At 40.9% G+C, this 22,778-nt stretch overlaps 1 protein-coding gene across 2 annotated transcripts in view; it reads left to right on the top strand.

Annotated features, from left to right (window-relative positions):
- JAZF1 (JAZF zinc finger 1) overlaps positions 1 to 22,778 on the top strand; it is a 383,233-nt gene that overhangs the window by 275,395 nt on the left and 85,060 nt on the right. The window lies entirely within an intron of this gene.

Genomic DNA, 22,778 nt, shown 5'->3' with positions numbered 1-22,778 from the left:
AACTTGCCCTTCACTTGCTTCTATACACCTACCTGATCATCAGTCAAGTAATCCATGTTATTTCTTCCAATCCATCTTCCCCATGCACTTCCGCCTTCCTGCCTGGTCTCCCTGCCACAGGCAGACTTCCTTGCCCTGGCTCTCCCGGCTCCTCCCCTCAAAGAGGTTCTTTCCTTTTAAAGATACAGTCTTAATTGATTTTGATCAGTCCTACTCAAAACTTTATTTTCATCTCCACATTAGATCAACCTTTAGTAATCTGAAGAGCAAATTCCGTTGTTTATCAACTCTTCTTATTAATACTTTCTTTTACAGTTGTGTATATCAAGACACATAGGACTTAGGCACAATGTAGATATAGCTAATTTTTTTTTTTTTTAAAGTAGTTTTGGTCGGCAGGGCAGAGGTTAAGAAGTAGTTGGTACTTTAAGGAAGTGTTAGGAAGCATTAAGGAAACATATTCATTATTTTAAGGCAACTGACAACTGATCGTCTTTCAGTTAGGACATGGGAGCAGCAGCCTTTACTGGTCCTGAAATTTGTATGATATCTAATGTATTTCCAGAAAAAAGCAAATGTCAATTAATAGTAACTTTGTGTAGAAAGGCAGATGCCAGCTCACATAAGCGTGCAGACGGTGGTGGGGCTGGAGTCCTGGAAGCCGCGAGCTGCTCATCTGTCACGTGGCCACCACAACCAGGTTAAAGCTCCTGAGGAAAGTGGCATTTACACACGGTAGCATTTACACGTGGAACACTTCGTGGGCAGCCAGGTGTTGTGGGGCACAGACCCACAGCTTTCTTTGCGCACCTCAATTGCCTCTGTAGAAGGAGGGCGGCAGGCACGAAAGGACCCCAGCATTCAGGTTCTGTTTAGTTCCTTACTGTCCATATTCCCATGGGTGGCAAAAACTGGAAAGATTGAGGACGAATTGCAGGCTCCTCCTGGTACCAAATGCTGTCATCTCTGAAGTCCAGGTCTCCCTGAGGTGGACGTGTAAGTTTATGGTGGCCCAACCTGGCAACTAATCCCAGTCCCAATGCTTTGGAGATGGCCACGATCAAAATCACCCTGAAAGAGAAGTGCACCATCTTCCCACAGCCCACGGCTCTGAACAATTTAGCCAGGGGAGATGTTAGTATGGCTTAATTCACAGAGTCGTTGCCAAAATACACAAAGGAAAACAATATTTTTAGAGTGAAAATGGCAGTTTAAAAAGGAAAATATCCCAGATGAGAAATGTGCTTTCTCCAGAAGGTTTTAGTTCAGGAGCCAAGCTTTCCTGTTTCATAGATATTTTTTAAAGCCTTTACCATTAATTATACATAGATGAAGTGATACAATGTCTTGGATTTGCTTCAATCAGGTGAAGAGTAGGTGAAACAAGATTGTCATGCGTTGATTATTATTGAAGCTGAGTGATGGGTACATGGAGGTTTATTATACCATTCTCCCTATTTTTGCTTGTTTTCCATAATAAAACAGTTAAAAACAAAACCACATTTTGAATACCTCCTGTTGCCAGACGCTGCACTGCAATAGTGAGCAGAGGGAGGCCCCTTCCCTGGCCTCAAGGATCTTATGCCTGTTGGAGGATGGTGGCATTCAAGGGGGCCAGCAGGAATACTCGTCTTCCTCTCCCAAAGGTGAAAATGATTAAGAAATAAAACTGGAGTCAGGGATGGAGATCAAAGTTTCAACTCTATGACTGGATGAAGCTAAACTGCAGAATGGGTCTTGGATCTGTAACAGTTGGGCTTCTTGGTATGTCTTCTCTGACTTCAGCGTGTGTCCCCAAAGTGCCCTTCTCCAGAGTTCACCCTGGCCCTGAGCTGAGCACGCTCAGCCCCTTCTCCCCATTCATGGTCCATTGCGTCACTGACCCTCCATGGCAGAAGTGAGGACAGACTGTAGAAGAGGCTGGAAAGGTCTCTCTTCTTTTTCTTGTCTGAGAAGCAGGGAATATATTTCCCTTTCCCCAGTAGAAGTATAGATAGTCATTAATCAAGTAAATATACAAGTAAATGTAACACTGTAATCAGGACAGGTGCTGTATAGAAGACCTGCATGATAGGAGAGCATCCAGGGAGAGGGGTTTCTTGTTTTTTTGACCTAATCAGAAAAGGGAAGATAGTAAGGAGTCCAGTAATAAAGAGGGGAAGATGGAACAGCGTCCCAAGGGGAGCATTTTGCAAAGGCCCTGTGGCAGAGCAAAGCCAGACAGGCTCTATTACTGGAAGCAGACCAGGTGGCCAGGGTGTATAGAAGATGAGGCTGAGGAGGTAGCAGGGACTGGGGCATTGTGGGTTTTATTAAAGCTTTTGGTCAAGTCTGATGACAAAGAGAAGCCATTTCTAGTCACATCATCCTCTCTTTAGCATCACTCCCTTGACTGTGAGTAAAACTGTTTATTTTCTCTTACAGTTTATATAGTTCCCTTTCATCCATTTCCATCATGCAAGGCAACTATGGTAGAATTTCTCAAAGTGTGTTTGAGAATACTAATTTCACAAAATATTAGTTGGGGCAAAGATATTCCCTAGTAAGTTTGGGGAGCTGATGAGTTAGACAAAGTTAAGCAGATTTCTTTAATGCAGTGCTTTAATACATAATGTTATTCTCCAAGGGGAGGATTTAGTAAGTTTCCCAAATTCAGTTGCTCTGATTAGGGACCTGTTTTTCTATGGGGCATCTCAGGGGTGTCATGGTTGGCAGATACCCTGTATCCAATCAGGATTGAGCATTTTGAAGACAGGATAGGTGTGACAAGCAGGTGGATCATAGTTCCTACCCAAACTTATTCCGTTACAAGTGGTGTTACCTTGGACAAGTCACTAATACCCATTTTATAGATTTTGTTAAGAGTTAAATGTGTACGTGTGTGACGCAGCATTCAATAAATGTTCATCTCTTTGGGGTTTTCAACTAGTTACTTGAGGAACAGAATCAGGGTCATTATTCTACAAGATGAATTGGTTCATTTGTGTTGGGCATTTGTCCATTTCCTTGGATAGGCCACCATGTTTCCCTTATATGTTATTTTGTGAAAATTGACTTTCCAGGATCTTTGTGTAACATTTATGTTGTAAATCTAGGGAATGAAAGAGAGTGTAGTGTAATTCTGAGATCCTCTTTTCTGGACATTTCTATAATATTTATTCATATATAATATAAATTATGGGAGCAGTCTCCAACAGGGTATGTTTTATACCTGAGGTAATAGAGACTGACTCATGTCCAACACCAGATAACTATGACTGCCCCAATTAGTAACGGGTGCCTTAGGACCCCGTGAAAATAAAGACAGTTTGAAAGTGAGAGTTTATTATTTTTCATGTAAGAATGTTTGGAAGAAATGGAATCATTTCCTTTCCTTCAGACATAAAGAAATCTTTCTGACACCTTACCTATTTTAGCAATTTCCCACTCAGAGAATTAATTTATGTTGTGGTAAAGATGTATCATTTTCAGTCTGTCAAGATCATTGGTAAGTTATTTGCTGCTTGAAGAACATTCCATGTAAACATCAAAAATCAGCAGGGGAAATGGTTTTCTTAAACCCCTACCCGGTACAGTTTTGATTGTGTACATTTTTCAGTGTTTGGAATGTTATTTTACCTGTAGTTAGAGAGATCAGCTTATTTTGCCTGACTAATATGGTTTCACTCACTTTCATGGCCAGGTTATAAAATTCCACATTTCTGCCTCCTAATTCACTCTTCCAAGTTCCATATTCAAAGAAGTAATAGCCATCTTGTAGGAGCTTCATTTATAAAATATTCTTTAAGATATATTTTCTTGACAATACTGAATTATTTTTATTATTTTTTTTGAGATAGAGTCTCACTCTCTTGCCCAGACTAGAGTGCCGTGGCGTCAGCCTAGCTCACAGCAACCTCAAACTCCTGGGCTCAAGCGATCCTCCTGCCTCAGCCTCCCAAGTAGCTGGGACTACAGGCATGTGCCACCATGCCCAGCTAATTTTTTCTATATATTTTTAGTTGTCCAGCTAATTTATTTCTATTTTTAGTAGAGACAGGTCTCACTCTTACTCAGGCTGGTCTCGAAGACAATACTGAATTCAGAGCTCAGCTTCATCCTACAGTTTCAAAGTATTTCTTAGGTATTCTTGGAAGCAACATTTGTTTTGCAGTTTCTACATCCTAGAAGAATCCTCTTTTCTCATCTTTTTCCTTTCCTATCCTTTATCTGTTTTGTTTTCTTTTAATATGTAGAAAAAGAAAGGATTCACTTAAGAAAAGCTTAGCATGGTTTAAATCATATGTCGGCAAACTTTTCCTAAAAGGAGCAGGTAGTAAATAGGCTTTGCAGGCCGTAGGGTCTGTTTCAGCTACTCAATTTTACCATCGCAGTGTAAAAGCAGCTACAGAACCACCTAAACAAATGGGCATGGTGTGTTTCATTAAAGTAAAAGTTTTGATAAAACTTTTATTTACAGAAGCAGGGCAGACTTGGCCAACCCCTGGTTTGTATCATAGAGATGTGGAATTTAAAGATAAACATGATTAAATTCTTTGAAAATAAAGTGTTAAAACAATTCATACCCTTCTCCTTTAAAATTAATATTTAGAGTGTAATTACTAAGGGGGAAAGGCAGCTAACACTGGTAAAGTGTTTCCTGTGTGTGCTTACCATGTTCTTTATGTATGATGTCTTTAATCCTAACACCAGCCCCACTGAGACGTTATCATTCCCATGTACAGATAAAGAAATAGAGGCTTAATAAGGTTAACTTGACACATCCCATGTCAGCCTATTCAAAGAATATGGCCTTTCCAGTGTACCTATACTTTCTCCACACTAATTATTATTACATTAATACCTTTTCAAAAACTCTTATTAGACCTTCCTACTCCAATTCCTGTTAACATCTACAAATTCAAAATACAAAAATATACTAAGTCACTGGAACAGTGGTTCACCTTCATTCACGGTAACCCCCACTTTTATGCCACTCCCCCATTCAAATGGCCGGGCAGAGCTAAAGGGACTTACCAGTTTAGTTTAGCCACAGTTTTCTCTAAGGGGCAAGCTGACTCCAGGGAGCCAGTTGTTAAATATTCAGGTTTGTGAGCCAGTTGTTAAACTGTTACCTTGAAATTGGCCTTGGTGGAAGTATTTATAACAGTGAAATTAGCAAATGCTACATATCAGGACTTCTCTCTCTACCATTATACCACTGTTTTATCCTTTCAGCATTTACCAGATTAATCTTAGTTTGTAGTTCATGGTCCCAATTGTGTCTGTGAATAAAACCTAAAGCAAAAATCAGTCACCAATAAATAAATAATGACCATTTCAAGCAATGGGTTGCTTTGTAGCCACTCACAACAATGTTGTAAATCACTATGTAATGTCGTGAAAAGGTTTTCATATTAAATGGTTAAGTAAAAAAAATCAGGTTACAAAACTGTACGTGCAGTATGATCTCGGTTTTATTTTTTACTCCCAAAAAATTAATCATGGTTACCTTAATATGTGAAAATGAATGTTATGTTTTTTCTTTTTCCATATTTTCTAAAATGGGCATATATTATTTTATAATTAAAACAGCTTAGTACATATAATCAGAAGATACAGAATTACTAACCAAAAAGTTTAATGGATTTCTTTCCATTAGATTGATTTAATTGACCTTTTTTTGGGGGGGGGAGGGCAGCTCATTCTATAAGAAAGGCCTAGGTTAGCTTTTGTATCCATCATTAGAGAGCAGGTTGTCTTAGTTATCAGTATCTGTAGCTTAGTTAAGAAAGTATTTCTTTCTCCCTTCCCTCCATATTTGCCCATCAAACCTCTTAAAACAGTGACTTTCAATCAGGCTAAATGTTGAAATGTTTAAAACTACCTCTAGGAAATTTTTAAAACTACCTCTGCCTGGAATCCACCCTCTGAAACTCTGATTCAGTTGGTGGGTGGAGTTTGGGCATTGGCATTTGTGGGTTTTTTTTTAAATTTGTAATTATTATAGGTACATAATAGTTGTATGTCTTTATAGAGTACATGTGATGTTTTGCCAGAGGCATACAATGTGAATTAATCAAATCAGGGTAATTGGGGTATCCATTACCGCAGATATTTAACATTTCTTTCTGTTAGGAATATTCTAGTTCCACTCTTTTAGTTATTTTGAAGTATACCCTAACTTACTGTTGATTATAGTCACTTTGTTGTGCTGTCAAATATTGTTCATTCTATCTATCTATATTTTTGCACCCATTAACCATCCCCACTTTATCCCCTCTCCCTGCTACCCTTCCCAGCCTCTGGTAACCACAATTCTACTCTCTGTCTCTATGAGATCGATTGTTTTTAATATTTATCTCCCATATTTGAGTTAGAACATGCGAGATTTATCTTTCTATGCTTGGCTTTTTTCACTTAACACAATATCTCCAGTTCCATCCATGTTGTTGCAAATGGTGAAATTTCTTTCTTTTCTTGGCTATATAATGTTTCATTATATATGTGTACCACAATTTCTTTATCCATTCATCCATTGATGGACACTTAGGTTGATTCCATATCTTGGGCTATTTTGAATAGTGTTGCAGTAAACATGGGAGTGCAGATATCTTTTTAATACACTGAATTCTCATTCTTTGGATATATACCCAGCAGTGGGATTTGCTGGATCATATGGTAGTTCTATTTTCAGTTGTTTGAGAAATTTCCATACTGTTCTCCATAGTGGTTGCACTAATTTACATTCCCACCAACAGTGTATGAGGGTTCCCCTTTCTCCAAATCCTAGCCAGCACTCATGATCTGCCTTTTTGATAAAAGCCATTTTAACTGGGGTGAGATGCTATCTCATTATAGTTTTGATTTGCATTTCTCTGATGACTAATGGTTGATATCTTTTCAAATACCTGTTGGCCATTTGTATGTCTTCTTTTGAAAAATGTCTGTTCAGATCCTTTTCCCCTCTTTTAATTGGATTATTTGGTTTTTTTCCTATCGAGTTGTTAGAGCTCATTATATATTCTAGTTATTAATCCCTTGTCAGACAAGTAGTTTGCAAATATTTTCTCCCATTCTATAGTTTATCTCTTCACTGTGTTAATTGTTTTCTTTGCTTTGCAGAAGCTTTTTAGCTTGGTGTGATCCCATTTTCCAATTTTGCTGTGGTTGCCTGTGCTTTGGGGGTATTACTTGAGTGGGCTTTGGCAGTTTTTAACAGCTCTTGCATAGCTGATTCTAACCTACTGCCCGAGTTCAGAAACCACCATTTTAAAACATGACCCATCTAGCTGTAATATCTGTGTGCTTTCTAGGTTGGGTTAACATATTTCCACGTTCTCTGGAGAAAGGTTACCGGGGGACTGAACAGACACTCACCTACAGCTTAATGGAAAAGCCATGGAAGAGTTGGCTGGATTTCTGGTTCTAATAGCATTGCATAGTCTCTCCTGGAAAATGTTTGTATATATATTTTGGCCCACTCTGGGGGGAAAAATATTCAAGTATTAAACCAGAGAAAGGCACCCAAGAAAATTAAACCAATTTTTTTTGTTTCCTTGTTTAGACTATTAATGTAAAATTTAAGTTTCTACTTCAGTTTACTTCTTATTTCTGTGTTTCCTGCCTTATAGTAGACTCTTAACATTTCTTTATAGCTTTTATGATAAATTGTTCAAATTATAAAGATACTGAAAATTGCAGGAGTTACTAATACACAGCAAATCATTTTAAAAAACTATTAATTTTTCCATCAGGGTGGAAATTACTCTGTAATACTATAGAACTTATAGAACTTTGCTTGGTATTTAGAAGCTCTATCTAAATGGAATAGAAGTGAACTCTTCCCTTGTGCCTTTATTTTTAGAAAACAAACTTAAATAGGCTTAATACGGATGGAAAATCTCAGAGAGAAAAAGATAAATGAAGCAAGGTCTAAACTAACATTCCTCCCCCATTCGCTCAAAATAAGAATATAAAATAGAAGGGGAAACCTCAGAGAGAGAGAAATCTTATCCTATTTAATGGTGGAAAAAGAGGGGGAAAACAGCAAAACATTTCAGCCTCACCAAATTTTGTGATCTGCCTAACAATTCCTGAAGCTGTGGTTTGGTTCTTCTAACAGGTTCTGTCCTAAAGAGCTGAATGCCTGTATAATGCCTAAGAGGCATTTCTGAAAATCTTCCTATTAAGCAAATGGTCTTGATTTATATTTCCTTTTTCACATAAATGCTGTGTCTTGTAGAGGAGAATGAGGTGATGTTGCTCTGTTATTGGGCTTGCATGATAATCAGAGTCACTAACAGACCCTTTCCTGGCCTAAGGTCTATCTGTTGGCTTGTTTGTTTATATACTACTTCGTTCTGCTCCCTGTCCTTTCATCTGCTCTTTTGATTGACTAGTAGAACCTTTATCCTGCTGCCTGAGAGTCATGGTAGAGTCGTAGAGTCTTAGGCTGATTCTGCTTACCCAGCATCTCCTGTGGCTACTTACTTGTAAATCTCCTCATGCTACTGAAAGTTTTGGTGGAGTGAGGGTGGCAACTAGGAAATAGTGTTTATATTTGTTTTTTTCACAACTGTACCACTTACAAGAAAGCTTCCCAAACAAAACGTGTTCTTGACTTTAAGAAGACAATCAAATCAATGGTGATTTGTAATATAATAATAATAGCTTATATCTTTATAGCACTTGATAGTACACAAAAACATTCACCATCTGATTTTGTCCTTGCTAATACTCGATGGGACACAGGGCAAATATTATTAACCCTACTTTAAAGACAAGGAAGTTGAGGCTCACTTAAATGACTTACCCAAGTTCAGATATTTCCCAAGTGGAGTAAAGGCTGTTTTCTGCAGCACCAGGATCTTTTATTACAGATAAGTAATTAGCATCTATTTTGTTACAGGCACTGTACCAGTATCGCGGCTACAGAAGAGCATAAAGTATAGCCTTTTTGAGTTAGAACTTACATCCCTCAGTAGAAGCAGGTTATGCACATGTAATACAGACAGTGAACACGATGTATACACACTGGGCTAAATTATCAGCAGGGATTAGTAAGACAAGACAAGAGATACGTACAGGGTTATTCCATGTTATTTTACTAGGGTTATAAGCTGTATATTCTCTCCCATAAAATGTCTTAGGTAATTGTAAGGCAAATGTAAGTTCCAAAGGAGTTGGATGGAATAAGGTGAGATCAGTGGGAAAGTGAGTCCATGATTATGGAATGTGTCCGTTTAGGGAATTAGTGAGCAGACTTGGATATGTTGACAAAAGAACATAGGTAAATCTAGAGTTTTCTAAGTAACCTTCCAGAACTCTGGGGTGGTTAAGAGAGTAATTGGGTGGAGTTAAAAAAAAAAAAAACAAAAAAAAAAAAACAAGCCTCAGTTTTCTCAACTGCATAGTGGAGGCAATGCCTACCTCACTGTGAGGATTAAGGATAGGGCCAGAAACAACTGCTTGTGTTAGCACTGCCTCTGCTTAAAACCCCAGTTCAGAAAGGACATCAGCCCAGGAAGGGCCCTGCTCTGGCTTCAAGACACCCTGCGCTAATAAATAAGCCACATGTATTCAGGAACCATTGACTGTCAATGAAATGGCTGATGTTTTCAGATTACTTAGGGCTTCTTGAAATAGCTATATAGTATGTACAAATCAAAAAAAACAATTTTTACTCTATATGGAATCCTGCTCTTCATAGCAGACAGTATTTTACCAGGCCTGGCTGGGGCTGCTTGTGCATGTTTACTTTTGGTCTACGCTAATCTCAGAGGACCGATTTTAGGAATGTGCATTACAGATGGTATTTGCTAATGACCTACTCTGGACATGGGCACATGAAAGGAGATCATATCCTTTCTTTGTCAGAATGGATACAGATGCTATATCTGAAAAGTCTGTGGGACCAAAGGAAAAAATAGATAAGTTGGACTTTATCAAAACTAAAAGAAATTGCTCCTTGAAGAACACTATCAAGAAATTGAGGCCTGGGCCCGGTGGCTCATGCCTATAACCCCAGCACTTTGGGAGGCTGAGGTGGTAGAATTGCTTGAGGTCAGGAGTTCAAGACCAGCCTGGGCAACATAGCCAGATTCCACCTACAGCTATTTGGGAGGCTGAGCCAAAAGGATCACTTGAACCCAAGAGTTTGAAGTTGCTATGAGCTATGATGATGCCACTATACTCTAGCGTGGGCAGCAGAGTGAGACCCTGTCTCAAAAAAAAGAGAACAGAGTATACTGATACAAAAAAATGGATCAATCTCAAAAACATTAAGCTGAGCAAGAGAAGCCAGACACAAAAGGGTACCTATGAAATTCAAGTGCAGGCAAACTAATCTGTGGTGACAGAAGTCAGAACAGTAGTTAACTCAGTGGAGCCAGGTGAGGAAGGTATAGACAAGAGAACTTTCTGGAATGATGGATATTTTCCACATCTTGATTGGGATGTTGGTTACACAAATGTATACATTTATCAAGTTCATCAAATTATACACTTTAGATTTGTTTATTTTACTTTGTGTAAATTTTTCCTCAACTAAAAAAAAAAAAAGTGGTGTTTCAGGCAGGAATGAGGAACAGGAGACTACAACCTCTACTTACTCCTGGAACTACCAAATAGCACTTCCTCTGCTGTAAACAATCCATTTAGAAACAATGAAGTCAATATGTGCAGTAGTTTAAATATGAAAATCTCTGGAATTTCCTCTTCACTGAAGAAAGACAGGCGGAATCCTTTGTCCTTAGCATAGGAACACGAAGGTAGCAATAACATGGAAAAATAAAAAAATTACACCAAATAAGATAGAAAAAGGAGGAAAGAACAACAGATATAGAGCTAGTTGCCAAATTCTCAGTCTTATGACACAGTTGAAAATTGATTAATGATTGAAAGTGTTTCTGATAGAATGTTATAACACTTAGGTCTTGCAATATCCAAAATATTTTTCTTCCCATGAGATAAAGAGCACTTTGTTATTTGAGAATTTTGAAAGAAAGAAAACTAAAGTTGCCCAAGTCCTTGGAAACTCTAAGTAAACCTGGTTTCTCTGATGGGCAGCCACTTAATAGCAACTTATTCTCCAGTTTATTATCTGTAGTAACAGGGAGGTATCAATAATTTAGCTTGAATAAAAATATTTTTTGAGGGCTACCATTTTAACAGTGCTTTTCTGGGCTGTTTGTTTATAATGTTACCTCAAAGTGATGCTATACCACAGCTTACTGTTTACATTTAGTTATAAACCTGAATTTCATCTCTACTGTTAACAGTGTTGTTTAATCAAACTCAATAAAAATAATATGTCTACTCTTGAGAACTCAAAATCTTGAAGGCCTTCACAGCCGTGTCTCACCCCATGCTGGAAACACTGTTAGTGGCGAGGCTTTGGCCCTGGATCCTAGCTGCCTTTTCATTGTCGCAGCAGGAGTCTCTGCACTGGCCAAAAAAATATCAAGAAAGATCACGAGGTGAAGTTGTTTTAAAGGGCACACATTAAGATGTGTTGCTCACACCCCCTGCCCTTAAGAAAGAATGCCATCTTTTTTAAGCCAAGGTCCAGAGCTCGCTCATATGCCAACATCCATCAGTGCACACTTCTCAGTAATTTTCCTTTGGAAGCAAGAACCAGAACTGAAATATGAGCGCTAAAGAGAGCAACATATTGTAAGCCTGGAAAATGGTGTGGATTCTACTGAAAACATGAATAAACAAACACGCTCGGGACTCTCATCCACCTTCTTCAAATTTAACCCTTGAAGAATTCATGTTCCGAACAAACCCATGTATTTCCAAAGAGCTTTCTCCCTGCCCCCTGACCCTGACGGCATATTAAAATCAGAGAAGCCCTTTCATCTTCATGGGTATCATGGCAGCAAACTTATTTTTATTTTAATGTCTTTTCCATGTGGCTCAAGTTTTAACAATAAAATGATCCCCAGGCACACCCAGCTGTGCAGTGTTAAAGAACCTGCAGAAAAATGAGAAAGCTTCAGCTAGCTCATTTGTGTTTGCTAAAACGACAATCAGCATACTGAATCCGCTGCTCCTGTCCCAGGACTTAGGTCAGACTTCTTGGAAATGCACTAAAAATGAAATGGTATTTGACAGGAAGGGAGAAACTTAGGTTGCTGGAACCTTTCTGGCGCCAGGGATGAAGAGGTTGCTGGTTGTATATTTCTGGCGCTTGCTACCAAACTTACACAGTTCCTCCTAAGAAAACTGGGGTACTGGCACTAATTTATATTCATCAGTAACAAGTTGGGTTGATAGTACCAGATAAAAGATATATTTCACACTCCACAGGGCTGAATAAATATTTTTCAAAATCCAAGCAAGTTTAGGTTCTATGTGGTATGGAAACACACATGTAAAATCAACCATGAGAAACTAAAGTTTGTTGGGGGACAACTGTTTATAAATATGACATCTATTAATGCCATGATGTGCTGTGTTTTCTATCTCAGTACCCCAATTATTAAGGTTTTTTTTTGGTTTTTTTTGGTTTTTTTTGTTTTTTCATTTTAAAGGCAGCCAAGGTGTTCCTAATGATTACAGGCCTAAGGACAAATCACTCTCAGGGAAACTCAGTAATTTTGAATAAAGTAGCTCATCAGTCCCTGCCATTGTCCACCAGCTAAGAGGTCTCGCTGCAGCCTGGGCCTGGGTGGATTGTTAGTTTTCAAATAAGAGTAAAGCAGATTTCTTTTCTGCCAAATAGTGAAAATGTCCTTTCCCTGTGATCTATTTCAAGCTAAGATAAGCTATGTAAGTATATAGTTAAAATTCTTGTCAGAATGTTTGACTTGAGATTGGCCGCATAGACTCTTAAATTCAGGAGTGGAAAGGCACTTGATACGTATTTCTAGTGGCACATCCCTGGCGTGCTCCCTCCAGCCTGTCTGGTGTTATCCAGGCTGAATTCCAGGGTACCTAACAGTTACAGGGACTGATGCCAGGCAGTCAATGACAATGTTTCTGGGACATGACCCATATCTTGAGTAGGCTCTCACCCCCCTTAAATAGTTACTTTCTAATATTCCATCAAGTTCTAGACCATTATTGTGTTGAAAGTCTCCCTAAAATTCACCTTGATGAAGTTAGTTTTGGCAGAGCACTTAGATGCTATGAGCAGTATTTTACTGCCATTAAAAGGAAACATTCTTTGAAAAAGTGTTTAATTAAAGTCACTTGCTTGCTGTAATATCAGTGTATATAATTTAGAATATGCTATGTTTTGCGTAAAGGAAAATTATTTTCTTAAGGCTAAGAAAATTTGACAAATGGTGAATATTTAAAAGCATAAAATTAAAATGTCACAACTCAGTTGTGAGTGAGCTGCCAAACAGATCTGGCCCGGAGTTGGTTATGAAGGGCTCAGTGGGCTACTACTACCACCTGTGGGAAACGCACTTCAACCTGGGGGTTTTTTTCCATGGAGATGAATAAGCCCCTTTTGGAAATGAAACCCATAAAATTAAAATTATGAAGTAACTGCAAATATAAAAATTGGAGGTTTTTTAATCAAAGAAAAATGAAACAGTTTCTGGAATAACTGTATAATAAATATGCGTTACAGAAACATAAATATACCTTTGGCAACTAATACATGATACTTGGCAAGTAAATAGTAAATTAAAAGTTTAATAGAATCTATTTAACACATTTGTAAATAAACTATAGGGCCCTGTTTCCTAAAATGAATAAGTAATAAATATTCCAAAAAGGATTTTTTTTCCCTCCTTTTTTGCTTTCCAGCAAAGATCTATTTCCTGGCATCATCAAAAGAGGAAGGTTTGCCAAAACTAGAAAGCTTGTCCTTTGCCATGTGGGAGACCTTTAGCTAAAGCTATAAATGTGGCATACTGATGAACATTGTCATTTTAATTCTGTCAAGCAGGGTAAACAGGAAAATGAATTATGCTATATATAAACTTGAAAGTAGCTCCATCTTCGTGGTAGCCATATCTCTTAAAAATGGCATCTCGTGGCCTCCTAGAATTTGTTTACTTTCTCTGTATTTTCTATTACAGACTAGTATATTTGGGAAAGATGACAGGACTGAAAAGTGAATGGATACTTTCGCAGTGCATTTTGCCTCTTGTTATCTTCCAGAAGATGGCAATTTGTGGCCCCTTCAGAGTGATATCAGGTTCTTGTCTGTAAAGTGTTCTGAGTGTCCTGAATTTATTAACCTCATAAACCATATTGTTACTTAGATGCCCAATTAATATTTGTCATTGATTCTTTTCATTCACAAAGATACTAAACAGAATCAGCTCTGCCTATCAGTTCTTTGCAGTCTTGTATTAATAAGTCATTTTCGCTCTCTATTCACGGTGCTTGCAAACTGGGGCTCCATGACTTGAAGTTAGCTCACGTGACCAGAGCGTGCTGTTAGGAAGTCTGAAGTCATGGGTTTAATTCTTACATGGGCCAGTTAACTTGGTGGCATCCTAGGGTCATGAAGTGTGTCCTTGATGCTAGTTGAATGTCAAACAATAGGTAGTGTGGTCCCTTGAGATTCAGGAAAGAGATGATGCCTGACATGGTGAAGAAATGGTAAACACACGTAGGACAAATCAGGTTCTCAAAGATTGGCCTTACTCTCTGGTTTGGCCAGAGTGGATCAAGGTCAGTGTGAAAATATGGCTATGAAGAAAACAAGTCAAAGTGCATGTCTTACTGAGTATGCTTTCAAAATTAAAGAATTGCAGATTTCAGGAACTCTTGAGAGCTAGTCTGTTAAGAACTCTGAATGGCCTCAGCTTATTCCTTGACACAGCAGCAGCACTGCTGTAACATGTTCATCTTCATGGTCGTCTTTTGTGTTCCAGTACAAATGTCTTCAGAATATTCAAAGGAGTGGGACACTAAAAGTCTTAAGACTGGGGAAGCCACAAACCATTTTAGTATTTGTTTCCTAAAAAAGACCGGGATTCTAATGACATGGGTGGAAGGGGGCTACTTCTGCCTACTGCTCTGTTTTCAAATGATGGTCAGAGAAACCAGAGAGCAACTCCCTTCCCTACTCCACAGTGTTGATGAGAATTCTTGGGAGAAAGGCAGGTGATGGAATGGCTTTAGCATGTAAGTTGTCATTCCTTAACACTCGTGAATTTGCAAGGTACATTACTGCCCCACACTCTTCCCAGTTAAAGAAAACAAAGAGGAAAAAACAATATGGCATAAAATAGATTCAGATCTTTACACGTATGGAATTTTAGAACCAGAAATCTGTGTGGGAACCAGAAATCTATATGGAGATCATCTTGGCTACTGTTTTGAAACTGAAGTCATATCTCATTGGTGAGTCATGAAATTAATTTGTAAGTTATGACCAGCATTTTAAAAAGAAGAGAAAGGAACAAACAGAAAATATAGTGCTTCACACTTAGTAAGGATAAGTATTAGCTTGGAAAACGTGTGTGTGTGTGTGTGTGGGGGGGGGGGGGGGGGGGGGGGTGTTTTTTGAGTTGTGACATAAAATGTATTTTTCACTGCGTCATGGTCAGAAAATGTGAAAGTCAGTGAGTAAGCTACCTCATCCCTCTATACAAGTGCCATGTCAAGTTCAAGGGCATGTGGCTAAATTGGGTAAAAATAGTACCCAAGTCCCAGCCTCCTGGTTCCCACTCAAGTGACGTTCTAGCCACAACACAATACCGAGTGCATTTGCATAACCACACTGTGCCATGCTCGCAGTTCCTCATTCGTGAGAGCCCATCAAACCATGGTTGTGAGATTCCTTCCGGGCCTGCAGGGCCTGGAGCACCCCCAGACTTGCCAGCCCCAGAATGAGTACAGAGTCCTTCACTAGAGCTTGTTCACAAAGAGGAAGAACATACTAATTTTCTCTATGGCTTTTTTCGGTAGAAATTCCCCCATGTTTAGTCAGTTGTTCTACCTCAGGCCGTCACTGAGCACCGAGCATGCGGGGCCGTGAGAGTGGCATGCACGGCCCATGCCCTGATGAGCTCAGAGGGAGGGAGAAGTAAGAGATGAGCGAGGAAACCATGTCTGTGTGAGTGTGACACCATCTGAGAGCACGTACGGCAAAGAAAGCTGCCGCGTGGGACAGGTCTAGTCTCCAAGGGCTTCTCGGAGGAGATGCTCTCCTACCAGAACCGGGTTCACACTTGGATCTGAGACTTTGCGAGAACAAGGCTTCCACTTCCCTTCACAGAGGCCCTTTGTCGGCTGACCACAGTCCAAGGCTTTCTGGACAGGTGTTTTCTCTCGGCGCAGTCCTGGGGTAGGTGAAAGTTATTCCAAGTATTGAAGGTGCACATGCAACCACCTACCTCTGTCGGCCCCGTAAAACCAGAGGTGGAAATAGCTGAGAGTTCCTCTGGGGTTTAGCACCCGTGACTCGCGGGCATTTTGGGAAGCATTTTACCCCATACTCAGTTCAGACCGTTGTGTCTTGACATGCCAGCATCTAAAGATCTGAAGTTGCTGAGAAAGCCAAAATATTTTATGTAGGAAATACATAGCAGAAAAATGTTCGCTATTTCCCTATTTCTCAGGGAAGGCTCTGCCCTCTCAATCAGAGCTATGGGCAGGCTGCATTTTTTGTTCTCCCTTATTACCTTGAGTTGTATTTTCTCACTAGCGCTCTTGTTCCCCTTTCCTGTCCTTGTTTTGACAGGGAAGAAAATAAACGTGGTTGGGGATAAAGCTGGGAGTGCTGGCCCTCCCGTTGCAGCCTCTGCCAAGGCCTAGCGCCCTCCCGGTAGCCTGCCCTTCTGCATGGTAATTAGCTGTATGGGAATTTTCACAGTAACCTCCCTGAGGAGCAATTTCACCAAAAAGTAACCCTCTTGTCTAGACCGTACAAACCCATAAAGTCATCACTAGCTGGGATTTCCAAGGTACAAAGCAGCAATAGAAAAGGCTGCCCCTAGTCTTTAAGGGCGTCCAAGTATAGAGCCTCATTGTGGAACCCTCCCCTTCCCACCAGTGTGCAGACCTCTCGAGAGGGAGCGATGGAAACTCTCCTACCTGACTCCCTCATCCCAGGAAAAGACACCCAGCTCACGAGTTCTGCTTTATTTGAACCTAAACATCCTTGCTATCACCTTGCATTTTATACCTAGTCTACTATCTGGGATTTTTTTTTTTTTTGCAACTAATTTTTGAGAAAGATCTAGCCATGCCTTTTACTTTCTTGCTTGCCAAAGCTAATTATTAATTAGTGAGATAAAAGCAGTTTAATACTTGACACTTTTAGAAACTAGGTTGGCAAAATTTACCTAGAGAGAGATTAAAAGGATTCAGACTTCTAATCCAGTACTCTTTCCACTTGAAGTACTTAGCAAAACCCTGACAGTTGTAATGAATGATGACAGTGTTAATGAGACTGGAAAATGGAGACGTGCATTCAGAGGGAGAAGGGTGGAAAGGGGAGGCTGTGTCCCTCAAGGCCCCTTCACATGCTCCCCTAAGAGGACAGGTGCAATCAGATGCCCGAGGCCATCCTAGAGTCCAGTAGAATCGGCTTTTCAGAAATGTTAAAAACCAAGATTACCTAATGAGGAAAACAAGTCAGGAGTTACGATTTATTGCATAAAGCGATTATGGAAGCAGGTTGAAGAGAGACCCTCTGGCCCTTCTCTACCCGCCCCCTCCTGCCACACAAGGGGTGTTAGAGAGTTGAGAGTTGGCCCACTATTGCTGCAGGAATAACAATGTTACTTACCATGGGTGGGTGCAGAATGTGCTGGGCACTTGGAGAAGCACGTGATATTATATGTAAATGCAGACCAGAAGGTAAGAGTTGTTAAGGAACTTGCCCCAGGTCACACTGCTAGTAAGTTTTGGTGCCTGGGTCTTAACCCAGGGCTGCCTTGCTCCTGAGGGCTCTTCTCTCTCTCTGCCTCTCAGAACTTAGAAATGACTGGAAATTGATTCATTTGAGTGTCCTTCCATGGCTCTCAGTTCATCCTGTGTTCCTGGGATAATTATTTTCCAGGCATAAGTAGGACAGACATTTGAGTGCCTACAATGTGCCCAACATAGGTACAGAGATAGAAACCTACAAGCGCAGCAGCCCAGAGACTAGTGGGAGGAGGCAGACGATCAAATCCACGCGGGACGGCAGGTTCTCTGATGGGACTGAGCGTGTGTGCACATGGGCGGGCCCCTAGCACAGACTTGGGGTGAGGAGTCACAGAAGACTTCTTGGAAGCAGTGATACCCAGTCATGAGTTTTAATAATGATTACGTCTTAATCAGATGAAGAGAAAAAAAAGGGCTGGCGGGTTCAGATGGGCAGGGTGGGAGGAAAATGCCAGGTGATGAGAGTTTGCACTTTTTTCTACGTGTGTTGGGAAGCTATCGGACAGTTTTAAACAGGGGAGTGTCATGGTTTGCTTTACATTTTTAAAGGTTGTTCCGACTGATGAATGAATGTAGGGACAGGTTGAGGCAGTAAGAAGGGTTAAGGAGGGGGTGTATTGTAGCAGTGGAGGAGAGAGGAGAATGCTGAGGTGCTGGGAGTAGGATAATAGGGTGGAGAAGCGATGACTCGAGCTGTTCCGGGGCCCGGAGAGGAGAGGAAAGACTCCCGGCTCTGTGCTGGAGCAGGTGAGTGGACGGCCCAGCCGTTTCCTGAGCCGGGCAAGGACTCTTTTAGAATTGAGATGTAGTCTTAAATCACTGGCCACCTCCATCACATTATACGGTATTTCAGAAGTTCCCAAATTTTCCCAGTGACCTGGGAGCAGCTTAAAATTATGGCTCCCTGGGACCCACCCCAGATCTAATGAGTCACGTTCCACGGGTTGAGCCTGGGCCTCGGGAGCTTCCTGCAGCCCCCGGGTGCTCCAGCGCTGCCAGCCCTGCGCCAGTCCGTGGGCAGCGTTTGCGAGCCACTGCTCTGCTTCGTGTTTGTGACGCCAGTCTTGGTGGCCCGAAGGCTGCTTAGCCAATATTCCACCTGGAGCAGAGCCCGTGTCGCACCACCCCATCTCTGTCATGCATCACTGCCCAGTGAGCCACTAGCGGTTTCCCCAGGTAAGTCATTCTGAAATTAGAGTAAAGTTCTCGGACTGGCCTGCTTCAGGCCGTGCTGCTTTGCTGGTTTTCCCGAGACGCAGAGCGTGCCCCAATAAGTAGGGACCTGGGAAGAAGAGCATTTTCCTGAGTAACAGGAACGATCCCATATATTACTGTTTTTCATAAGGACCTGAGGCTCGGATGTCTGTCTGAGTGATCTGATCCTCGTAAATCGGATTGGTTCTGGAAATCCCACGAGCCTAGGCCTTCTTGAGAGATTTATGGCACTTCCCGCTCGCTCGCGTCAAGGCCAGGAATAACATCACAGCGCCCTCAGCACTTCTGGTTTTTGTTCCTGAGGGGGCGGCGGGGAGGGTAGAGGTGTGCTGAATCAATACCACTTTGAAGGAAAACTGTCCAGACTTGTTTTCCAAAACCTCAGAAAAAGCCTCATGTTCTGCTGAGGATATAACAGTTTTCTGTCCTCTCCTCGTCTCTCCTGCGGGATTTTCCCAGCCTTAGCTGCTTCCCAGTGGATTCTGTGGTGTGGCAAGAGGACCGGAGCTGGCTGGAGCTCGTGGACACGTTCCAAGGCATCCCCGGCCTCCTTAGGCAGCGACCTTCGACCCTGAGCAGCAAGGCCCTGTGCCATGAGCTCATTTACGTGTTTTAGGATTCCGCAAAACAATGTTGGAGAGTTGCAAATTAATTCCCTCTTGACTTGACCAAGAAAAAGGACTAATTAAGATAGCTATTCCAGTTAGAACCCACCCTTGGCAGATCTGTTTGACCAAATTACACGTTCCATTGGTGGAAGTGAGTGTGATTGTTTTTAGTTTATATAATAATTGTGTCAGATTATCTTCATCTGCCTTATCAGCAGCATATCAGACCAGAGTCAAAATGTTACACCAACTCTCTAGAAGAGAAGGAAAAAAAGTCACTGGGTCCAGTGGCTGTCACTGGAAGACCTAGTGCTGAGTGCTGTGGGGGATTCCCAGAACTGCTGTCCCAGAGAGCTGGGAATGTCATTGCAGAGGAAGACAAGTGTGGGGACAAACCTAGAAGAGACCGAACCTAAGAGCCTTCGGTGATGTGCTATTGTGGTTAAAATTCACATCTACTTGGGAACAATTCAATTAACAATTACCTGGGGGAGGTAGCATTTGAGAGAGATTTTCAAGGATGAGTGCGGGTAATACGGGTAGAGGAGTTGACTAGGTGTTGTGTATTCCAAGCCAGAAAACTTAGCCCGATAGCACGAAGATGGCTGGGGACCTGTGGTATTGTACACACTAGCGAATTGGTGCCTGAGATTCACAGTGCACACGCATAGATACAAGAACCTTACAGGAATTTGTGTTTAATAGAGTTGGCAGTGGGGAGTCATTTTTAATAAGCCAGCCAACTAATGCGATCAAACAAGAAGAGCAATCTTATGGATTGCAGCTATTTGGGGGAACGTTAATGTGGCAGCCAGAAAGAGGATGGATTGGCAGGCAAAGGGACTGGAGTCTGGCGTATCAGTCAGGAGGTTATTGCATGTTATTTCATTAGCCAGGGGGAAAGTACGAAGACCTTGTAGGAAATAGATTTGATTTTCTTGATGAAATTTCTGCATGTTGGACGGGAAATGACTTGATGTAGAAGGCTTTTCAGTGCTGTTATGCATAACACACAAATCCCTCCCAGTTGATAGAAACCTGCCCAGTCGCTCAATATAAGTAAACCTTGTAGACATTGGAATGTTTATGTTTGGCCCAAAATGGCTCTGGTTTTTTACACAGCTGTAAAGTGTATTTAACTCCCAAATATAAAACACTTCTTGACTACTGTTTCATAGCTTCATAAAACGAGGCTCAATTGCGTAGGTACTTTTTGTTATCATCCCTATCTTTTTACGCAGATCTGTTTCCTGATATTGTTATTCCAACGGGAAAAAATTCAACCCCAAGTAAACTACCTTTTTTACAAGCAGCACTAAGAAGAAAGCCCCAAAGACAATAAGGAGCCTCCGCACTTATATTTTTAACCCAAGATTACAGATCTAACTAGCAGGGAAGCAAAATCACTTTAATTGTGAGTGTTTTTCATTGTGGTTGTGAGTGTAAGTCAGTAACAGATGTTCATTTTCCCCAGCTCAACTGTTTTTAATTCTTTCTTGAACATGGAGAGAGAAATCTTTAAACATTTGCCAAAGTTCAATTAACATCCCCTGGCCGAAGGTGGAAAACGCTCTGCTTTGTTTTTTCTCAGCCATATACCTGCTTGGGCTGCCCGTGCCACAGAGCACAGGGGACAGATTCCAGCTGGCACAGGTTTCATTACTGCAAAGTTAATTTGCAGAAAAAGCCTTTGGCGGGAGGGGTCTGTTCGACTTTTATATATTTACTTATTTACTCTTTTTCAGTTATAAATAAAATTGCACTATAAAACATTGCAGCTTAATTGCAGGAAACCCAATGCATTTTTTTTTTGTCCTGCAAGTGGTTAATAGCTTGTTTTTTGTTTATATGGAATTATAGAAATCTTGTGTAAGAATATGTTTACAGCCAAGGCTGTGTGACTTGGTTTATCATGTTTTTCCTGTGCTGTATGGAACAGACGGCTGTTCATTATTGAAAGGCCTTTTTCTGTGGAGAATGGGGTTTTGGGGGGAAAGAGTTTATGTAAGAATGCAGAATGGCTTCCAGAGACTACGGGCGCTCTGTGGCTATAAAGCCTCACGGCACCCTAGGCAGCAACATTGCAACAATCTGTTTTGGCACCTTAGAAGTATTTCAGCTGCATTTTCTAAGAGAGTCCCGCTAAACAGGGCATAGGAAATGGATCACAACAGCTGACTTTTCTCCCCACCTACCATCCTCAACACGCATGTCTTTGTGACCAGTGCCCGTGTGATGGTTGGCTAAGGCAGGAGAAATTCTGCCTACTTGAACCACATAACTTTCCCACACTTATAATTCTAGGACCGCCCCCCAAAAGATTGGGACCATCATATAATTAACATTTGGGGTTTGGCCTTCTAAACCTGCACTTTTTAGAAAAATACAGTCATATAAAACATTTCTCTTAGATGCTAAAACTTGAAAATTATCCCTCGAAGTAGTTTAAAATGGCCATTTACAAATGCAAACTGTGCAGGCCGCTTGGACTTTGATGACACTGCCCATTCCAGAGGTTGTCTTGTGTCTCCCCAAAGATTTGCTGCATATCTATTCATTAGTCCTCATTTAGCTAACTGGAAAATACTTCATTTATAGGCTATGACACATGGATTATCCCATTAGGAAATCTGTGGATGGCATATCATTGGTTTGTCTTCAGATAAAAAGGAGCATTGTTCTTACAGAGCAAAAGAAAGCGAGGGAAGAAATAATTAGTAGACTCAAGCTGGCCGAGGGGAGGTGATGATTGCACGACAGACATCACGACCCGCTGGCACACGGGGCTGACTTTGCTTCCTCAAGGTCAACTTGTCTGTCTCTGGGCCAGGGTTGATTTGGAAGATGAGCTGTTTGGATTTAGTGCTGGTCACAAATCAAACTCCAAACCAGTTGAGAAAGAGGATGGAGCAGTGAAGTTATTCATCGATGGGAGAACTTAGAAATGGAAGTCTCACCTTTTTATTTCCCTCAGGACCCAACTCCTACCTTCACATTAGAGTGACAGTTTTAGAGACGTGTTCAAACCTCTTATTCTTTGTATATTCACAAAGCCTCATCTACATATACAAATCATGGCTGGGGGATCCATGAACTCAGTCAAAACTATCTAGGAAGCGTTGCTAA

This window comes from Lemur catta, chromosome 11 (genome assembly GCF_020740605.2).
Source record: "Lemur catta isolate mLemCat1 chromosome 11, mLemCat1.pri, whole genome shotgun sequence".
In the NCBI taxonomy this organism is placed as follows: domain Eukaryota; kingdom Metazoa; phylum Chordata; class Mammalia; order Primates; family Lemuridae; genus Lemur; species Lemur catta.
This window is presented reverse-complemented; position numbering and strand designations above follow the sequence as displayed.